The sequence below is a fragment of the Syngnathoides biaculeatus genome, chromosome 4 (assembly GCF_019802595.1).
Source record: "Syngnathoides biaculeatus isolate LvHL_M chromosome 4, ASM1980259v1, whole genome shotgun sequence".
Lineage (NCBI taxonomy): Eukaryota > Metazoa > Chordata > Actinopteri > Syngnathiformes > Syngnathidae > Syngnathoides > Syngnathoides biaculeatus.
The window spans coordinates 21,112,280-21,124,608 of NC_084643.1; the positions used below are offsets into that span (position 1 = coordinate 21,112,280).

The 12,329-nt window shown below is 43.7% G+C and overlaps 1 long non-coding RNA gene across 2 annotated transcripts in view; it reads right to left on the reverse strand.

The window, feature by feature from the left end:
• The window catches only part of LOC133499005 (uncharacterized), a 62,614-nt gene extending 50,553 nt beyond the window's left edge, over nt 1–12,061 (reverse strand). The window contains exons 1-2 of one of the 2 annotated variants that reach the window (XR_009794512.1): nt 11,985–12,061; nt 11,795–11,895 (exon numbers count right to left, since the gene is read on the reverse strand). This is a non-coding gene — a long non-coding RNA (uncharacterized LOC133499005). Of the gene's footprint in view, nt 1–11,794 lie in introns of both variants that reach the window. The other variant, XR_009794511.1, reaches the window with a different exon arrangement.
• Nucleotides 12,062–12,329: the final 268 nt, after the last annotated feature.

The window sequence follows — 12,329 nt, forward strand, 5'->3', positions numbered from 1 at the left end:
TTCCCTCTGATATTTTATGTTAGAGAAAACACACACAGACCCTGAGCCCTCCCTCTGATCACTGTGAGCGACATCACACGTGTCATCCATTGAAGTTGCATGGCTCATTAAAAGATTCAGATTACAGCATTTACATTCCCATCAGAACATTTATAAGAAAATTTAATTTATTCCCAATTTACAATGAAAATGTCAACATATGAATGTTCTTTTAACTTCTTCTTCTTTTTCTTTCGGGTTGTCCCGATAGGGGTGGCATCAGCGTACCATCTTTTTCCATCTGAGCTTATCTCGTGTATCTTTCTTTCTAACACCTGTCCTCATGTTCTCCCTCACAACATTCATCAACCTTTTCTTTGGTCTTCCTCTCACTCTTTTGCCTGGCAGCTCCATCCTCAGCTCCATCCTCAGCACATTTCTACCTATACTGTATACTCTCGCCTCTGAACATGTCCAAACCATCAAAGTCTGCTCCCTCTAACCTTGTCTCCAGAACATCCAACTTTGGCTGTCCCTCTAATGAGCTCATTTTTAATCCTATCCAACCTGTTCACTCCAAGCGATAACCTCAGCATCTTCATTTCTGCTACCTCCAGCTCTGGTTCCTATTGTTTCTTCAGTGCCACCACCTCTAATCCATACATCATGGAGATGGACAGCTCCAGCCTCAACACTGTTTTATAAACTTTGCCCTTCATCCTAGAGGAGACTCTTCTGTCTCATAGAACACCAGATACCTTCCACCAACTGTTCCACCCCGCTTGGACCCATTTCTTTACTTCATTAGCACACTCTCCATTGCTCCGTATTGTTGACCCCAAGTATTTGAAGTCATCCACCCTTGCTATCTCTCCTTTCCTGGAGCTTCACTCTTCCTCCTCCACCCCTCACATTCATGCACATATACAGTATTCTGTTTTACTTTGGCTAATCTTCATTCCTCTCCTTTCCAGTGTTTGCCTCCATCTTTCTAATTGTTCCTCCGCCTGCTCCCTGCTTTCACTGCAGATCACAATATCATCTGCGAACATCATGGTTCAAGGGGATTCCAGTCCAACCTCATCTGTCAGCCTATCCATGTCTACCGCAAACAGGAAGGGGCCCATCGCAGATCCCTGATGGAATCCCACTTCCAACTTAAATTCTTCTGACACACCTACGGCACATCTCACCCCTGTTCTCCTGCCCTCATACATGTCCTGTACTATTCTAACATATTTCTCCGCCACACCAGACTTGCACATGCAGTACCACAGTTCCTCTCTTGGTACTTTGTCATAGGCTTTCTCTAGTTCTACAAAGACACAATGTAGCTCCGTCTGACCTTCTCTGTACTTTTCCACAAGCATCCTCAAGGTAAATAAAGCATCTGTGGTACTCTTTCTAGGCATGAAACCATACTGTTGCTCGCAGATACTTACTTCTGTCATGAGTCTATCCTCCACTACTCATTCCCATAACTTCATTGTGTGGCCCATCATCTATATTCCTCTGTATTTTCCACAGTTCTGAACATTTTGTTCTTAAAAATGGGGACAAGCACACTTTTCCTCCATTCTTCTGGCATCTTCTCTCCCGCTACTATTCTATTGAGTAAGTTGCTCAAGAACTCCACAGCCACCTCTCCAAATTGCTTCCATACCTCCACTGGTATGTCATCAGGACCAACTGACTTTCCATTTTTCATTCTGTTCAGTGCCTTTCTAACTTCCCCTTTAGTAATCATTGCCACTTCCTGAGCATTCACGCTTGCCTCCTCTACTCTACCTTCTCTCCCATTTTTTTCTTTCATTAACTTCTCAAAGTACTCTTTCCATCTACTTTGTACACTTTTGGCACCAGTCAAATATTTCCATTGCTATCCTTAATCACCTTTATTTGCTCCACATCCTTCCCATCTCTATCCCTCTGTCTGCCCAACCTGTAGAGATCCGTTTCTCCTTCTTTCGTATCCAACCTGGTGTACATGTCGTCATATGCCTCTCATTTAGCCTTTGCCACCTCTACCTTTGCTCTACGTTGCATTTCAATGTATTCCTTCCGCCTCTCCTCAGTCCTCTTCATGTCCGACTTATTCGCTAATCTCTTTCCTTGGATGACAGCCTGTATTTTGGGGTTCCACCACCAAGTCTCCTTCTCCCCTTTCCTACCAGAAGGCACCCCAAGGACTCTCATGCCTACTTCTCTGAGTACCTTGGCAGTAGTATTACAGTCTTCCGGGAGCTCCTCTCCATCAAGAGACTGTCTCACCTCTTTCTGAACGGCCACACAACATTCTTCCTTTCTCAACTTCCACCACCCGATTCTCTGCTCAACCTTTGTCTTCTTAATCTTTCTACCCACTACCAGAGTCATCCTTCACACCACCATCCTATGCTGCCGAGCTACACTCTCCCCCACCACTATTTTACAATCAGTAATCTCCTTCAGATTACAACGTCTGCACAAAATATTATCCACCTGCATGCTTCTTCCACCGCGATTATAGGTCACTCTTTGTTCCTGTCTCTTCTGGAAATAAGTGTTCACCACTGCCAATTCCATTCTTTTTACCAAGTCCACCACCATCTGACCCTCAAAGTTCCTTTGCTGGATGCTGTACTTACCCATCATCCCTTCATCGCCGTTGTTTCCTTCGCCATCATGTCCATTGAAATCTGCACCAATCACAACTCTCTCCATCTCTGGGATGCTCAGGACTACTTCGTGTAGTTCCTTCCAGAATTGCTATGTCAACTCAAGGTCGCATCCTACCTGTGGGGCATAGCCGCTAATTACATTATACACAATACCCTCAATTTCAAATTTCAACCTCATCACTCGATCTGATACTCTTTTCACCTCCAAGATATTCTTACCCGCTGTTCCTTTAAAATAACCCCTATTCCATTTCTCTTTCCATCTACTCCATGGTAAAATAATTTAAACCCTGCTCTCAAGCTTCTAACCTGACTCCATTTCCACTTGCTCTCTTGGATGCACAATACATCAACCTTTCCCCTAATCATCATGTCAACTAACTCCTGAGCTTTTCCTGTCATAGTCGCAAGATTCAAAGTCCCTACACACAGTTTTAGGGTCTGTGCATGCCTCTTCTTCTTCTGCCGCCCAAGTTGAGAAATTTCTACCTACGCCTTGCAGATTAACAGTGCTGGGGGCGGGCGAAGTCAGCCCGGGCTACGACCTATCCATTATGGAATTTTTTTTATGAATGCTCATATATGTTTGGCACAGTTTTACGCCGGATGCCCTTCCTGCCGCAATCCTCTGCATTTATCCGGGCTTGGGACCGCCCTACAGGATGCACAGGAATTGTGCCCCCCTTCAGGGCGCAAATAGGCAAAACAAGCAATCAAACAAATAAAGTCAGCACATAAGATACACAATTGACATACTACCTAATCTGTGTTTAAGTTAAAGTCAGATAAAAACAATCAAATAAACATAGCTAGCACATAAGGTACTTAAATCACATACTACCTGTGTGAAAATATAAAGGATATGGCGTTTTAAAGGTTATGTGGATGGAAGGGATTCAAACCACAATGGCCATCACTCTCGTAGTTGAAGGTTGACTCCACGTTTGATGTTTGGTCCTCGTTGTATACTCTACGTAGGTAATGTTGTTGGCGCGCTAGGCTAACTTGGGCCGAGCAGCTTCAACACGAACGGTACGGCACTAATTTGGGTATTAAGATGTACTAAGATAAGACTTGTTAACTTTCCTATAAGTCCTCACGGCCCTTGTCGTACAAGTTATGAAGTTACTCACTTTTGATAAGCAAGTTTAAGTTGACGTTTGTACTTGCCCAACTTCCTCCTAAGTACTCACGGTGCTTGTTGTAAACGAAATCTAGGTTTTGCCGGTCGTGTAAGTACTAACGTTTGATGTTAAATATTACATCAGCTCAGTTAAATATTAGGATACAGATGCATTTTGTTGTTAGCGATCTAGGCTAGGCTAATTTAGGCCAAGCTGCTTGAACACAAACGATACGGCTCCAGTTTGGGTACTGAGATTGCACAGATGATGATTTAAGACCACTGGAGTCATCAGCAGGCGCGTCCCACGTCGAATATTCAAAACATTTGGTCCAAACTCAGCAGGATTTATTCAATTACGATCGGGCTGGCCAGAGCCTCCTGTTTAAGCTGCTACCAGCTTGAGGACCAGAAGCAAAAACCTTATGTATCTTCTTTTAACTAGACACAAAAACACCATCACTAACCATACCAAGCCAACTATAAATTATGAACTATAAATTTGAAAGGCCGCTTCCAGCTCTATTTCTTTTTTTTTAATTCACAATTATAACCTCGTCTGTTTTTCTTGGTGTAAAACTGAATCATTGCTTGCACAATATTCTTTTGCAGTGCATGCTGACAGCTGAATGATGCTCCCAAACAGTTTCAAGGTGAACATTATTTTGCTCCTTACATTTAAAATACAGAATTGGCTTTTTGTGCACTGTATTGTCTGTGCTGTCATCCTTGATGAAGATGTGCAAAGGTGGAATCTTCACATTACACACCGTCTCATCCTGCACTTTCCACTTTGGCTTCACAACCCATTTTTCAGTCCATTCTCGAGAAAATCTCATGCAGTTTCACTGCTTTTTGTTCTATTTTCACATTCTCCGAGAGTCATTGCATCCTAAAATAAGAACAAACTGAATAGTTGTATGTTATACTTTTCAATGCGGGTTGGATTATTTTTTTTGTGCGCAATGCAAAATGTGCGCATACACCACATCAGCAGTGCACAAGTCCATCTTAGGGGGAACATTGCACAACATTGTTCATGGTTCAAGAGAATTTTAGAACAGCAAATAGTAAAGAAAAAAAAAAAAAGTTTCACTATAACATAGTATATGATGTGGCTAAAGTCAGAGTCAATGAAAAAGCGCAATCCTGGGGGGTCATAAGCAACAGGAGGAATGGGCACCTCAAAGCCTCTGATACTAAGGTTGGGCATCCTTTTAATTTGAGAGATTCCTGTCCTGATTTGGTTCCTTATTTTGATTCATGTTCCAAACAAATCTCAATTTTGATTCTTTTAGAAACCTGGGTTGGTTTAACAAAATGGTGTCCAATGTGCTGCAATCTTCTTCGCAGCTGTTGGAGGATGCTTTTTTCCTTCGCGTGTTCGTTTAATTTCAGGGAATGAGAATGTTGGTTATCCAAATAAACGCTGGAGATGATGAACAGTTTCTTCGAAGAATTTACTTACAGAATATTCTGGGCACTTATGAGTGACAGACAATGGCTGTAGAGAGCAGATCAGAAGTGCGAAGGTACAGAGAAAGCACACATCCTTTATCTTGTCAGAAGGGTGGACTATGGGTGGTATCAAACCTGTGGCGTGCGATCGGGGCTTTCCACTTAGACAAAGGGTTTCTGTCTCAACCGGTGTTAGGTGGCAATGGATTATTACAATGTGTCCAGTATGCAGTTCATCAAGGTTAGCCTACGTGCAGAGAAGCAATCAAGGACACATCTGGCTACAGAACAAAGCTCCACTGAGGACATGAGGAAATTATGGGTGAAAGGTGCAAGCGTCGTCATCGTCCGAAGTGGGTGGTGCATCGGGCATGGGGTCTTTTCCTCTGGGATGAATCGTCCTGGGGCGCAGTCAGCTTCCTTGTGGAATGATGTCATTATCATCCTCACCTTTGACACCCCCTTTTGACTACCACGCACTTTTCTTCTGGACTTGCTTTTTCCTGCCACAACTTACTGTCACCTCTTGTTGATTGTCACATTCAGACTCACTTACAGTTAGTTGGAGTGTTGGTCGGTACCCTGCAACCTTTTTTGCTGCTCGATCTGCTGATTCCTTTCCTGCTGATAAAAAATCATTAGTTCGAGGGTTAACCTTGCATTTCAGGACTGCCACCGCTGTTGGGAGCATTAAACCATCTCGCAATTCGAGAATGTCGTCCTGATGTTTAATGGGTGTACCGGTTGCAGTTTGGAAATCGTTTCGCTGCCATTCTTTTAATGCAACATGAACTGTCGTGTGCATATGCCAAATCTGTGTAAATGTTAACTGACTGATTTTTTGCCAACTTGAGAGCTGCTGTTAACACTAAAATTTCTGCTCTTTGTGCTGACTGGGAGCCTGGAAATCTTTCTGATTGGAATTCAGGAATGTTTGGAACATGATGCCTGGAGTAGTTGCAATCTGGAGTTTGGACTTGGAACACTTCAGTCCAACAGAGGCCAAATGAGAAAGCAAAGCCCTAGTGGCTTTGAGACAAGAAGTTTCAGATAGAGCCGCCAGCAAGACGTCATCCAGATACTACTCCAGGAGAACCCCATGAGGCAATTCAAGTGGAGACAGCAACTGACGAAGACAGCCATTGAACAGTACAGGTGAAAGGACAAAGCCTTGAGGCAGGCGATTGTAGGAATAGCAAACACCATTCCAATTGAAAGCAAAAAATTGCTTAATTGAATGGTGAAGCAAAACAAAGCATTAACCAAGTCAATGCAAGTGAAATGAGTGTGGGCTGATGTAATTTGGGACAATGCTGAGTGCGGGTTGACACGGCCGCATTAATTGCTCGCAGGTCATGGACCATGCGAAACTTTCCAGTGTTCTTCTTTTCAACAGGCAAGATTGGGGTGTTAAAATCACAGACAGGAATTTCACACAATACCCCTGCTTTGAGCAAGCCGTTAATTGTTTCCGATATGCCAATCATCCCAGCCTCTTTTACAGAGTATTGATGAACATATATTGGTCCTGGTTTCACCTGAAACACAACAGGTGATACGTTGCAGAGACCAACATCAGTGGGATCCATGGACCACAGCGATGAGCGAAGAGAATCATGAAGTTGACCAGCAAAATCGCCGTCAGTTGTTTCACATCCATGATCCCTATCCAGAAGCTGGTGCTCCAAAACAGAAGAGGGTAAACATGTGTTAGACTGAATCCACTAAGCATCAAGTGACGGGGAATAGAGCAATAGAGAGTGAAATGAATTTTGCCAATCAGTGGCCTGTGTGCATGCCAGGACAAACAGACGGAGATCCTTCGCTGTGTGCTGAGGCGAGACCATCAAGGTGTCCTGTGGGTCACAAGGAGGCATAGAAGGATCTGGGGGGTTCCACCATCATGTACGATTTAAGTTGTTCAAGAGTCAGGAACACCGAAAAGGCGACACCTGGTTTGCCTGCAAACAAATCACCCATGTTCACTTTCCATATTTTGTTTTCTTTTTCCCGAAATGCCTCACTATAGATCTCGTCTCCTGCTCTGTCATAGCACAGAGTGCAATGCATACAATCAGCTATCATATCATGAGATCTGAGGTTGCGAACCCAAGGTGACCAGAGAGTCCAAAAGTGTTCAGCTTCGAGCCAACCATTGGAGTCGATATCTACTCTTGCCAGTAGATGTAGGCAGTGGTGCATGCCACAGGGGGTTGTTCAACAAGCGGGAACTGGGAGGTGGCACCAGAGGTAGAGCAGCAGTAGGTGTTACCATCTGGAAATTCCAGGATGTGTCCACCAAGGCTGCATTTGATGAGAGGGCATGTGGCAATGAAGAGATCTCTGCCCAAAAGATTGACTGGACAGTTAGGTGCAAACACGAAAGAAGGCAAAAGAGTCTGTGACTATTGGTTTGACTCTCTTGGGGTTGGTTGTAAACCTCCTTGATTGTAGCCACGTGCTCCATTCAGACGCTTGAGGTTGCTGTCTGCACTCGTCGTCCCAATGACTTCGCTATCCACAATTGAAGCACACATTACGGCCACTAGGGGCGCACCTCGACCCATGAATGAACCTGCTTGATACATCATGCATTCGGAACCAACAGAGGGAGAAGAAATCAGAGCAAGATTGGCTTCTTCCTGCATTTTAGATTTTACAACTGCAACATGGTAAGTTGTGTTTCTGCAGTTTTTGTTTGTCTACCTTAGACTCTTTTTCTTTAGCATGCCTCCTCAAATGATGTTTACCACCAGTCAACCTCAGCACCAGGAAGGTCCGGATTGGCCTCCATGGCTTGCGCCACAGACTTGGGAACACCCTTCAAAATGGCTGCTCAGAACACTTGCGAATACAAAGTGGAGGCTGAAGGGGCGTGTCCTGTTTTCAGAGTGTAATGAGTGAGGGCTCGGTCAAGAAAAGCTGCGGCCTCCTCATCTGCTTTGGCAGCAACCAAATCTGGAATGACACACTCAGGGAGGGGGAATAAAGTATCTAACGCTGTAGACAAGGTCAAATAATTTTCTCATGTAAGAGCCTGATGATCGGGGAGAGAAGAAAAACCTGAATTTTGCATCAGAGTATTCAACTGTGAAAGCGGACATGATTGTGTAAGGAGAACACAGATGTCACCTGCTGTTAACATTTGTCCCGTAACCGCTCTCTGCACTGCTTGAAGCCAATTGACACCACCAGATTGCATGGGTGGAAGTTTCTGCAGCAACACAATGACATCAGTGGGAGAGAAAGATTTGTAAAACATAGCAGAGTTACCAGTAGCCGGGTCAACTTTGGCTAACATGGGTGCTTGCAAGATTTGGGAATGAGTCACACGCCGATGAGGAGGAAAAGCTGGACCTTTAGAAGATTCCACTGGGTCTTCAGGACTTCTGGTTCGATCCAAAACGGAGTCAGGGTGGGCACCTGAAAGATTCTGGACATGAGACCTTAATTCTGCTAATTGATTGTAACTAAGCAACATACAACCTGTTTGCTACTTCCCCATTTGAAGAGCCTCTAGCTGTGTTCTCCACAGCATAGACAGCAACTCCCTTCTCTTTGCAGTCGGGCTGCTTCTTGTTCAGCGTGAAGGGCACGGTCCTGCTTTTCTGCTTCAGTGTTTGCGCTATCTTCATGTTCAGTAGCAGTCCTCTTAAATTAATTTCTGATATTTTATGGAACCTCTTGGTGTCTATTTAATTCTGTCTTGTACAGTTGTAGCTGAGTCAAAGGTGTGAATGGGGCTCTCAAGTTGGCCACTTTTTCCAATCTGCCTTCTAATTCTCTAATGGCGGCGGTCACTCCAGCAGCCAAAGTTTCCGCTACTGTATTCATGTTTGATATTTATTGTGCATGAGTGAGAGACGTTTAATCGTCCACATCTACTTGGAGCCGGCCCGCAATTGACCCCTCCGTAGAAATTGCGTCATCCGCGTTGCTGACCAATCAGAGGCCAGAGATCTGCATAAACTCCGCCCCTTTTTGGCATCCGCCGTTCCCTCAGACAACGTTGCATGGTCCAGTATAGCTTTTGTTAGCGTTTTATCGCGTATTTGGGTTCTTTAACAATAGATATGGTTAACAGGTGTAGTCACGGACGTTGTCATAGTGACGACAGGTATCCTGAAAGGCTAGTTGGTGGAGTTCAATTCGTACCCTTTCCAAAACCGAAGACCCAGTACGAAAAATGTCTTCGATGGATCAAACTTTGTGGAAGACCGCAACATGACCTGAATCCATCTAAAATCAACCGGAACAGAAGACCGAGTGCGAAAAATGTCTTTGTTGGATCAAACTTTGTGGAAGACCGCATGATCAACTGAATCCATATAAAATCAACCGGAACAGATATGTTTGCATGAAGGTAAACCCTATTTTTGATTTTCAATAAGTCTCATATAAATGAATTAGCAGTTCTTTGCTTGCATAACATAGCTACGTGTGAATGATTGACACACTTGATCTGTGTTGAGCGATACTTTGCGAGGACCTGACTGCACAAACGTGTCTCTTTGTTGGCGGCTAGCGAGCTAAGATAATCCGGACTAGCGAGTCCTAAAAGCCTTCGACGTGCACCGAGACACCAAGACTGAAGGAAGGATGTTTGAGGACACTAAAGTAGTGATTGTCGTACTCGGTCGGGACTTACGGAGGTCCGGCACTAATTTAAGAATAATTATTGAGGGGAGCGCGTGACGTTACACAAAGAAAACGAGAGAAACAACTCGTAAATCAAGCCTCACCTTCCTTTTTCCTTTCGGTTCACAAACGGCTATACAGATACACATACAGATTCTGCACACAAGTGTGATATGTAACACGAAAATAGGAAACTGTCAATGACGAATTCGTCTTTGGGTTATAATATATTATATTATGTGGCTTCTCGGTCTTCCTCTGACTCCGGAAAGATCTCGGGGTAATATCAATGGTTTCTCCGTCGATATGCATGTAAATACCATTGAAATACCCCTCGCTGAAATACTTGAAGCCCTGCTGTCTGCTTTTCAATGATATTTCACTATTCGCTAAGAATGCAAGTGAGAAATCAGCTGGTAAATCGGACAATTTCGCTCTAGACTTTTCTTCCTGCGCCGCCATTTTTGCTAATTGTTTGTCTGAGGTTAGGACACTTGGGGTAACTTCAGGAGGCGTAGTTAAGTGCCCTGTACAGAGGGGTTAATTACATTCAATACTGGAGCCTGAAATTCATTTAAAGCTTTTCCTGGTTTATGGTAAGGTGATGGTACAAATGGGTTAGTTGGAGACAACGCCCAAGGCCGTTTCTCCTCCAAGTAAGGAGGTGGTGCGGAGGGAAATTTGGGTGTTAACGGTACCAGACTAACACTTTCTTCCTTGACAGCTAAACGGGACAACTTTAACGCACATCTCATTGTCATCATTATTGCTTTCGGTTTCATTTCCACAACTTTCTGAGTATTCTCCCTCTCGTTTCTACCTTTTGAAGACAACCTGTTAATTTTTTCCACTTCCAACTTTAGAGCCGCCAATCTTTTAACACAAGCTTATTCCGTTTCTTTCATTAATATCACCAAACATCCAGTTGAAGACAATTCCTCATGCATTCTTTCAACTGTTCTTCCTCAATATCTCGTTCTTTTTCAGGCAACCTTCCAACACACACACATCATGTACATTTTTCACTTGTTCACTTATTCAAAATAGTTTAGTATTTGCAAATCGAACCATTCACTTTCCCTATCAAACTGTCCCTCCCTTTTGTTTTAAATTGAATCCCCCCTTTCTCTTTTTTGCTGTAGTCAACAGGCCTTTCTACTTGGAAAAGAGATGCAAATAAGTGACAAAGCAACGATAACGGAGAGACTGGGCCACCTTGCACACTCACGCAGCCAATGACTTAAAGAACTCAGCCTTAAAATTTCAACTATATATAAAAACAGGAAAGAGAACAGCAAACATACAAGTAGTGTCCCTTCCGATGATCTTGCACTCACACACACACACACACACACATACATGCGCGCACGCTTGCCTCACCTTGCTACAATAGTGTGTGCGTGCGCGCAAGACACTCACCCGCGAGCCAGCAGATGCTGAAGGACGCTCCCCCTTTTTTTTTAACTACCACTTGGTATCGTCATACCCTTCTTAGGCCATTTTATTAAGGTCACTTAAATTTCTACAATTTATGTAAAATTATTTTATTTATTTATTTAGTTAAAAATGCTCGAGCCTCTTTATTTTACAGTCCTTTGATTTCGAATGAGGAATTCTAGTCTCTAGGATTCTCTGAAAAGAACGAGACAACCTCCCAGTCCAGAGAGTTTTGGACTGGCCCTCAACCTACTGGTGTCTCTGGCAGTCACGGGATTTACAACCTTTTTGTGTCGGCACAACCTCCGAACACAGGGCTCGTCTAAACCCTTTCTAGAGTGGTACGCCCTCACACTCTAAGGTTTATCAACCTCTACTCATAGGAGTATACCACCCAAAGTTTCCCCTACTGTTTCATTTCACAATGTCACAAATTCAAACGTGACACGGACCTCAACCCCAGTTAACAGACAGAAGAGCATTTTTGGAGTCCTCTTACCTTATCAATTGTTGGCCGGCCGATGTTCTGTTTGTCAACCAACACCTCAGTCTGAAATCACGTTGGGGTCACCAATTGTTGGAGGATGCTTTTTTCCTCCGCTTGTTCGTTTAATTTTGGGTAATGAGAATGTTGGTTATCCAAATAAAGGCTGGAGATGATTAACAGTTTCTTTGAAGAATTTACTTACAGAATATTCTGGGCACTTATGAGTGACAGACAATGGCTGTAGAGAGCAGATCAGAAGTGCGAAGGTACAGAGAAAGCACACATCCTTTATCTTGTCAGAAGGGTGGACTATGGGTGGTATCAAACCTGTGGCATGCGATTGGGGCTTTCCACTTAGACAAAGGGTTTCTGTCTCAACCGGTGCTAGCTGGCAATGGATTATTACAATGTGTCCAGTATGCAGTTCATCAAGGTTAGCCTACGTGCAGAGAAGCAATCAAGGACACATCTGGCTACAGAACAAAGCTCCACTGAGAAGATGAGGAAATTATTGAGTCATGACTAAATATGGGCATAAGACATACTT